Source organism: Acomys russatus, chromosome 24, assembly GCF_903995435.1.
Source record: "Acomys russatus chromosome 24, mAcoRus1.1, whole genome shotgun sequence".
NCBI lineage: Eukaryota > Metazoa > Chordata > Mammalia > Rodentia > Muridae > Acomys > Acomys russatus.
In genome coordinates this window covers 37321021-37330989 of record NC_067160.1, presented here as the reverse complement: position 1 = coordinate 37330989, position 9969 = coordinate 37321021, and the positions used below count along the sequence as shown (strand labels likewise).

Here is a 9969-nt window from a genome sequence, read left to right as displayed (position 1 = left end):
AAAGAGTGTGAAATAAATTGTCCTGGAAGAATGCATAAGAGTGGTGGGGTCTTAGGTGGAAAGGAGAAAGTCCTGTCCATCCCTGTGACAGAAGTTGGCGTAGGAATCATGGGGCCAGGATAGGAGGTTACAACAGAGAAGGTAGCACCTGTGTCCATCAGGAACGAGACGGACTTACCCACAACCTTCACTGCTACCCTGAGCTTGGCAAGGGTGATGGAGGTAGCTGAGTCTAGGATCTGTTGGTCCTCTGCCAGGGTGAGAAGTTCGAAGGCTGAAATGTCTGCGGTGGCTGCATTGATTGGACTGAGACTCCATAACTAAGCAGAGAGGGTGAGACAACGTGAGAGCACTTTGATTTCCAGTGACCAGGTTGGCGTCATATAGGGCTAGGCTTGCTGGGCAACCCAGGGTTTGGGAAGGTGCAGGCACAGTGCCCAACTTGGCCACATTTGGAACAGATTCCTGGAGGAGCTGACTTAGATTGCGCTCCGATGGAATGAAGCCTTGCAAACCTCCCTTGTTCCCTCTGTGGGGGTGCCATTGGCCTCAGAGCAGCTGCCAGGGCCAGGGCCTAGAGCTTAGCTTTCTGTTGTTGTCCAGCCTATAGGGAAGACTTGGCTGCCTCCTCTTGGGAGTAAAATACCTTACTTAAATGCCATTTTTACCAACTACTGTATGGGGGTTTGGGAACTATACTCAAACTTTTTAATTTTTTTCCTTTCTTTCTTTTTTCCCCCCTCAGATATCTGGGCATGATTGAGAAATAAAATGAGTAGCAAGGACCATGGCTCCTGCTGCAGAAGCTCAGTCTAGGTGGGTATATTGGATCATGGCCTCTTGTAATTGATTTTTTAAAATGGCTGGATTTTCATTTTCTTGCTGAGTAATTTCTCGCACCTTATCGAAGTTAACCTTATTTGAGACTACTTCCATACCCTGAAGGAGGCAGCGGACCATGATGTCCCGCCTCTGGCTGCCATCCTGCCCCACCTGGTAATTCCAGTTGGGTTCTGTAGCTGAGACTGCAGTACTACCCACTGGGACTGTATTGTCCACTAGGTGGGTCTGATCTGCATACTGCCTGGCAGCTGCCTGGACCCATTTGCCTTCCTAGGGAGTGAGGGTAGAAGCCTGTATAACATACAGGTCATACCAGGCCTATGACAAAGGTAGCAGAACTCTTTAATATAGGCAGAAGGGTTGGCAGATGGTGCCTAGTCACTTTCCAATCTGGTCGAGGTACTATGGGGAGAAAGGAACACGAATTCAGACATCTCCCTAGGTTCCCACTAGTTCCCTGAGAGGCCAGAGAAGAGCAGATGCCTGTTTGGACAAAGTGTGTGACACCACATGAGAGAATTCAGGCTTGATTGGCCTGGTTGTGGGTTCTTGGGTAGTAGGAGAGGAAGTGGGAGGAGTGACAGAGGAAGGGGGAGGTAGGTGATGGGGGTGGGGCTGTCCCTTGGCCTGTGTTCCACAGGATGGGAGATGTGTAGGATGGGGTTGAGGAAGGAGTGTGAGAGCCAGTGACTCAGGTTACTCAGGTATGGCAGATTACTCAGGATCCAGGTCTCCAGATAAAAGAGCATTTGGGGGTGCGATAAGCCTGGCCAACAAGACCTGGGCAGTTGAACACTGGCTATAGAGGGAAGGGCAAGAGCACAGTTCCCCTTGTAGGTTTCTAGGACCCTCTGGATCCTTCTACTTTGCTATTCTCCCATGCTTCTCTCATCTAGAGTCCCTATAGGATGTCCTCCCCTCTGTCCCAGTTTCCTGGTAAGTGAAGGCTTTCGTGGGACATGCCCCTTGTATGCAGATATAGGTGAGTATATACCATTTGAGTCTTTCTGCTTCTGGGTTAACTCACTCATTATGATCAAGAACATTATGATAGGCAGATTTGGGCCCAGGGGTCTCGCTCAAACTAAGGCACCAGCCAAGGACAATACAGGCGGTAAACTTTAAACCTCTACACAGATCCAGCCAATAGTCAGAACATTCTCCACAGTTGAGTGGAGAGTGGGATATGACTTTCTCACGTACTCTGGTGCCTCACATTTGACCATGTCCCCTGGAGGGGGAGACCTGGTGGCACTCAGAGGAAGGACAGCAGGTAACCAAGAAGAGACTTGATACCCTATGAGCATATACAGGGAGAGGTAATCCCCATCAGGAACAGTCATAGGGGAGGGGAATAAGGGAAAAATGGGAGGGAGGGAAGAATGGGAGGATGCAAGGGATGGGATAACCATTGAGATGTAACAAGAATAAATTAATAAAAAAGTTTTTAAAAAAAGAATTAAAAGAAAAAGAAGAGCACAGTTCCCAAAAAAACAAACAAACAAACAAACAAACAAAAAACAAACAAACCAAAAAATGTGACCATAACGAAACTCGTTCCATTTGCTTGTATACTGGCAGAAAATTTCAAGATCACTGAGAATATTAAAATCTAGAGTCCCTTATGTACACTGTCATATCATCTGCAAATAGGGATAATTTGACTTCCTCCTTTCCCATTTGGATACCCTTGATCTCCTTTTGTTGTCTTATTGCTCTGGCTAGAACTTCCAGAACTATATTGAAGAGATATGAAGAGAGTGGGCAGCCTTGCCTTGTTCTTGATTTTAGAGGAATTTCCTTAAGTATCTCATCATTTAATTCAATTTTGGCTATTGGCTTGCTGTATATAGCCTTTATTATATTGAGGCATATACCTTGTATCCCTGATCTCTCCAAAACTTTAAACATCAATGGGTGTTGGATTTTATCAAATGTTTTCTCTGCATCTAAGGGGATGATCATGTGGTTTTTTATTTTCAATTTGTTTATATGGTTCCCTGGAGGGGGAGGCCTGGTGGCACTCAGAGGAAGAATAGCAGGCTACCAAGAGGAAAGCTGATACCCTATGAGCATATACAGGGGGAGGAGGACCTCCTCAGTCACATTCATAGGGGAGAGGATCAAGGGAAAAATGGGAGGGAGGGAAGAATGGGAGGATACAAGGGATAGGATAACAATTGAGATGTAATATGAATAAATTAATAAAATATCTTTTTAAAAATCTAGAGTCCTGGGTCTCCACCTGGACTTCGCCATTTTGAGTCTTGTGGGGCATGTGGCCTCAGCCTTGGCCTCCAAGGCCTTATGAGTGTTGTCGCTACCACAGGCACAGCTCTTACTGCAAACCACTCCCACTGCCATGCCACTGACTATGCGGCTCAGATGTCCCTGTCTGAGGCCTGAAGGCAGGCTCTGCCACTGAGCGGATTGGATTGTGGCGGTCATCCACACCCATGCCATGGTGGATGTCCAGTTCGATGAGGGACTACCGCCCATCCTAAATGCCCTAGAAGTACATGGCAGGGACACCAGCCTGGTTTTGAAGGAGGCACAGCATATGGGAGAGAGCAACGTGAATCACTGCCATGGATGGTACTCAAGGCTTGGTTAGAGGCCAGAAAGCCATGGAATCAGGCAAGCCAATCAAAATTCCTGTTGGTCCAGAGACCTTGGGCAGGATCATGAATGTCATTGGAGAACCTATTGATGAGAGAGATCCTATCAAAACCAAACAATTTCCTCCTATTCACGCCGATGCTCCCGAGTTCATGGAGATGAGTGTTGAGCAGGAAATTCTGGTCAAGGCATAAAGATTGTGGATCTGCTGGTCTCGTAAGGTATGCCAAGGGTGGCAAAATTGGACTCTTCGGTGGTGCTGGCATGGGAAAGACTGTACTAAACATGGAGCTAATCAACAACATTGGTAAATCCCATAATGGTTACTCTGTATTTGCTGGTGTTGGCAAGGGGACCCATGGGGACAATGGTTTATACCACGAAATGATTGAGTCTGATGTTATCAACCTAAAAGATGCCACCTCCAAGGTAGCCTTGGCCTATGGGCATATGAATGAGCCCCCCGCTCCTCCCCGTGCTTCTGCCTGGGTAGCTCTGATTGGTCTGACCGTTGGGGTCCTGCTGTTCATCGACAACATCTTCCACTTCACTCAGGCTGGCACAGAGGTGTCTGCCTTGCTGGGCAGAATCCCTTCTGCTGTAGGCTACTAGCTGACCCTAGTCACTGACATGGGCACAATGCAGACAGAATCACCACTACCAAGAAGGGGTCTATCACCTCTGTTCAGACCATCTATGTGCCTGCTGATGACCTGACTGATCCTGCCCCTGCAACTATCTTTGCCCATTTGGATGCTACTACTGTGCTGACGCCAGCTATGACTGAGTTGGACATCTATCCAGCTGTGGATGCTCTGGACTCCACCTCTCAAATGATGGATCCCAATATTGTTGGCAGTGAGCACTACGATGTCGCCCAAGGGGTGCAGAAGATTCTGCAGGACTACAAATCTCTCCAGGACATCACTGCCATCTTGGGTTTGGATGAACTTTCTGAGGAGGATACATTGACTGTGTCCTGGGCAAGGAAGATCGAGAGCTTCTTGTCCCAGCCACTCCAGGTTGCTGAGGTCTTCATGGGTCACATGGGAAAGCTCATGCCCTTGAAGGAGACAATTAAAGGGTTCAAGGAGGTTTTTGCAGGTGACTATGACCATGTCCCAGAGTAAGCCTTCTGTATGGAGGAGCTGACTGAAGAAGCTGTGGCAAAGGCTGACAAGCTGGCAGAAGAGCACGCCTCATGAGGGGGTCCATTTGCCAAACTTAGCACTCTGTACTGTCCTCTCCTTACTCCGTGCTGAAAGCTCAGTTTCCTGTGTAGGCCACACAAGAGCCTTGATTGAAGAGGTTATACTCTCTCTGAGGAGTACTTAAAGTTTTCAAATAAAGTGTACATCCCTGGTTTAAAAAAAAAAAAAAAAAGCATGCCCTCTGGTGGTCACTTAGATTGATTATCTAAAAGGTACAGAGCAGAGTAAGACCTGGCATTTAGGTCATAAATTCTGAGAGGATCTCAGTTTAGGTAGATTTTGAAGCAGACACCCTAGAGGTATCTGAGGATCAACTTTAGACCCCAAAGCACCAATATTCCCAGTCATTACCAAATCCCAAGAGTATGGAAGTGACATCTCAATTCGACACTCTGGTATTGATAGGTTTTGGTGAGGTTAATCCATGAACAGAAGTCTCTGAAATGTCAGATGAACTCAAAACAAAGGCAGTACTTTCTTCCAGAGGACTAGCTCTAATGTGGTCTTCACAGAGCTGAGTCAAGGGAGGCCCTTGGCCACCCAAAAGAGACACCTGGTATCTCTTGGCAGCAGTGGAGGACAGGCCACTTACCAAATCAAAAATTCCCAGGCGTTGGGGTGGGTGGGTGGAGAGGTGGAAGCTGTCCCCACTTGGCCAGGGAAGACCCAGGCCACAAGGCTTTGGGACTCAATTTCTCGCAGGTTTGGCAACAAGATGATGGGTTATATCCATCAACAAAATAAGCCAAATGAAGCCAGTTGAAAAGTATTAAACGGCAGGTTTAGTTGGGAACGGAAGCTCCTGGGCAAGTACAGCAGCGGGCAAGGATTTTAAAGATTGCTGGTGAAGGAATATGTATGTATGTCATTTGCTGGGTGGCTCCAGGGGAGGGGATAAGAGAGTTCCCAGGAATGCTGAGGATGTGCAGAGGCTTTCCTTCAAGTGGGCAGTGTTGGAGAAAGCTGTGGAATTTAACAGACCATGTGGGGGACGGAGAAGATGCCAACTGAACAATTTCCTGAGTGAACTCCTCTATCATAATAGACTTGGAGCAAATGGTTCTGTTGAATAAATGATAATCCAAAGAACTTTTTTTACTCAACATTAATTAACAAGAAATTTTAAGTCAATGGATTTGGTTTTGGAGTTTTACTTCTAAATAGAAAATTGGGAGACTTGCCGAACAAACAATGGAATAGCAATTTAAACTGATTTTCAGTCTTATTTTCATGATTGAATTAAACATTTGAAAAGGAATGCACATGAAGATTTGAAATAATGGATGACAGGATGGACTTTTGAAATGTGGTTCATACTTACTTCATTTCTGAATCCATAATCCTATACAATGTGCAAAGATATTTGCAAAGAAGATAATAAATTCAGTCTGTATCAATTATTCATCCATCTCAATTGGGACTGAAGCTAGCAAATTTATTCAGTGAATGAGTGCTCTTTATTCTCATGATAGCAGGATGTACAGAATTGATGGGGGTAGGGAACCTATTTTTCACTCCACACAACAGTTCAGTACTTTATACACACACACACACACACACACACACACACACACACACACACACACACACACACACACACGCACACACACACACACAAACACACATACATTAAGCTTTTAGAATATTTGTTGAAAATGATGACCAGACTTCCCAAATCGACAGTTGTTTTTCTGGCAGCTAAGAAGGACTGTATTTGAACTTCATTTCACAGTTTCTGGTTTTCACAGCCTTTGGGCTAGCATAATTCATATTCGTTATTATGCTTCAAAAGATCTGTTGGATGGTCTCTTACAAAAACAGAAACTATCACACATGTTACTGAGTTTAAGCACATGTGTTCCTGCACACACACATACACGCATGCATACATAAACACATGCACACTCACATACACATCTGATTTTTTAATGTTCCATGAAACATATGATATATTTGCATGAGGAAAGTTTCACATGTTAGCATCCAGTGCCTTTGAATCTATCGGTAGTTAACATCTTCGGGGACATGAAGTTGACTTTCAAGCTTACTTTTGTGGTTATATGTGGATAGTAAAGGATATTCTAAATAAATGTCTGCTTTGTAAATTCTTATAGCAACTGAATTTTCCACAGAAGGTAAATCATTTAAGTAAAGGATGAAAAGAATTGATAAAATTAGGAAGAGTGTCAGTGTTGTTGTGGTTTCTTTCTTTTCTTTTTTTTAATAAAGAAGAAGTTAACTTTATATAACTCAGTATTTTTCAGTATCTTCAAGTGCTTTGTCTCACTGTTATCTATCTTTCTGTTTACTGATCTAAATATAAATGACATGGTAACATAACTACTTATTCATGTACCTCCATTTATAAATCCATGGGAAACAAGAACCATGTTCCAGTTGCTTGCAGATATGGGCTCATGGCTAAATTCTTGAATAAATACATTCTTTTTCCTTCCTGAATCAAGTGACTAAGTGTTGTGTTACTTATAAAAGTGTACATTATGGTAGTCAAATGTTGACTGGGATTGAGATTACCATAAAAATATAACTAAAACTCTTTTGACAATTATTTGGACAATATATTATTATTGATACTAGAAAATTCTAAATCTAAATATAGAGGCAATTTATCTTTAAGCAAACATTTGAGATTGAATAAATTGCTTTTGTTAATGGAAAAGTAATTAAAATCAGTACATACAAATATTAAAATAACCAAATTATTTGAGTGAAACATTTAAAAGTAATATGCCTAAAAATATTGAATGAAGTAAAATTAATTACCTCAGAAAGAGAGACAATTTAAAAGTAAGAAAAATGCAAGTTATTATAATTATAACATAGTAAGCATAGTAATTGTACAAAATGCCTAATGATATAATTTTTGTAGGTGATATCAGCTTGAGTCTTCAGATGATTTGAAATATGGAATTTTTACAAGGTAATATGAACACAGTGCTTGCTGTGATGGCTTGCTTTGGGTGAGATTGTTCCTAGTAATATTTTCTTATGTAGTACTGTGATTTAGGATGAAATCTTCATGCCTCCCTCTCTTTGATTTTTGTCCAGGAAATTCAATTAGACTTTTACTTCCAGTGGATAACATAACCTGATGCCTTTCACAAGTGAAGAAACTTCTATTTGTAGAATACATTAGTTCATGTATTCTAATTCAATCCCTGATGGTCTGTCACTGTCTTAATTATGTTTCTCTACCAATATAGTGAATTAATTTTAATCAAGAACTATGTTGATTATCTCAACAATTTAACAGAGACTTGGTCATTGTTGAACACTAAATAAGTATTATCAAACAGCCATATGGACACTCTCTTTGTAGAAGCTGAGTTAAATAAAGTGCTTTTTTTCATTTTACTCTGATCTGTACCAATCTTTTATTTACTTCTGGTTGTTCACATTAGAAAACATATAGCCTCTTGGTTTTTTCCAATGAGAAAGCAAAAGTTTAAATACATTTGTTTTTATAATTTCAAAATTTTATGTAGTAGGAAAAGATAGATTATATTTAGTGGAAAATTATATTTTTAAATATTATTAAAATAAATTTATTAAAATATATCCTCTTTTATGCAAGTTTTTTGTTGTTTGTTTAATCTGCTTTTGATTTTATTGGAAGATAAATTTTTATCACATGTGTCTTTCAGCATATGGGACAACTGCCTACATCTCTAATGATAGTTTAAAGTCAGGCTTTACTACTTTTGCTACACTTATATATTTATTGTTTGTGTGTGTGCATGCACAAGCATGTGTGTGTTTACATACATGTGTCATGTGTGGCACATGTGGAGGAGGTTAGAGGATAGTTTTCAGGAGTCAGTTCTCTCCTTCAGGGTGCTGGATTAAACGCAGGCTGTCAGGCTTGGCAGCAGACACCTTTGCCTGCTGAGCCATCTTAGTGGTCCCACTTTCACTATTCTGAGAACTAGTCTTCCTTAGACTAAATTCTCCTACTTAAGTCAATCCAATGACGCACAAGTGCAGAAACTGTTGGTAAATATGAGTGTTGGAAATAAATAAATAAATAAATAAATAAATAAATAAATAAATAAAATATGAGTGTTGGGAGCCAATGCTTGACATTGATACTATAAGAATCTTCAATCCCACACACTCTGAGAAGGTCAGTAGCAGCTTCTATTTGTTAAATGTTGAATACTTGTGAGGGTTAAGACCATGATGGGGTGATATCATCCCAACAGGACACTGACAGGGAAGGGCCAAGGGCCAACCAAGGAACCATGACATACCTTAGACAGCTATGGGACAGAGAAGACTATCAAAAGAATTTCAAAGAACAGGGAGCTGCATGTCACAGCAGATGGTTGAAGAAAAGCAAATCTTTTTGGCCCATTTGTCACTTGTATACAGTAGAACTACTGATTTTTTTGAGTTGATTTTGTATCCAGCCACTTTGCTGAAGGTATTTAATCAGCTGTAGGAGTTCCTTGGTATAATTTTTTTGGGTCACTTATACATACTATCATATCATCCATGAATAGTGATAGTTTCCCATCTTCCTTTCCAATTTGTTTCCCTTTGATCTCCTTTGGTTGTCTTTATGCACTATCCAGAACTTCAAATTCTATATCGAAGAGACACAGAGATAATGGACAGCCTTGTCCCTGATTTCACTGGAATTGATTAAGTTTCTCTCTGTTTAGTTTGATCTTGGCTATAGGCTTGCTGTATACCACCTTTATTATGTTTAGTAATGTGCCTTGTAACCCTGCTCTCTCCAAGACTCTAAATATGAAAGAGTGTTGGATTTTCTCAAATGCTTTTTCAGCATCTAACGAGACGACCATGTGGTTTTGTCTTTCAGTTTGCCTATATGATGAATTACATTGTTGGATGTCCATATATTGAATCACTCTTGTATGCCTGTGATAAAACCTACTGGTCATGGTGAATGATATCTTTGATGTGTTCTTGGGTTCAGTTTGCAAGTATTTAATTGAGTATTTTTGCATCAATGTTCATAAGGGAAATTGGTCTGAAGTTCTCCTTCTTTGATGAGTCTTTCTGTGGTTTAGGTGTCAAGGTGACTGTGGCTTCAGAGAATGAGTTTGATAATGTTACTTCTGTTTCTATTTTGTGGAATAGTTTGAAAAGAATTGGTATTAGTTCTTCTTTGAAAGTCTGGTAGAATTCTGTGTCAAATCCATCTGACACTGTGCTTTTTCTCTTTGAGAGACTTTTGTCTGCTTCTATTTCCTTAGGACATAAAGGACTATTTGGTTTGTTTACCAGATCTTGATTCAATTTTGGTAAT

The 9969-nt window shown here is 41.3% G+C and overlaps 1 pseudogene; it reads left to right on the top strand.

Moving 5' to 3' along the window:
* The first annotated feature begins 787 nt into the window (after positions 1 to 787).
* Positions 788 to 4766, top strand: LOC127206972 (ATP synthase subunit beta, mitochondrial-like; annotated as a pseudogene).
* Positions 4767 to 9969: the final 5203 nt, after the last annotated feature.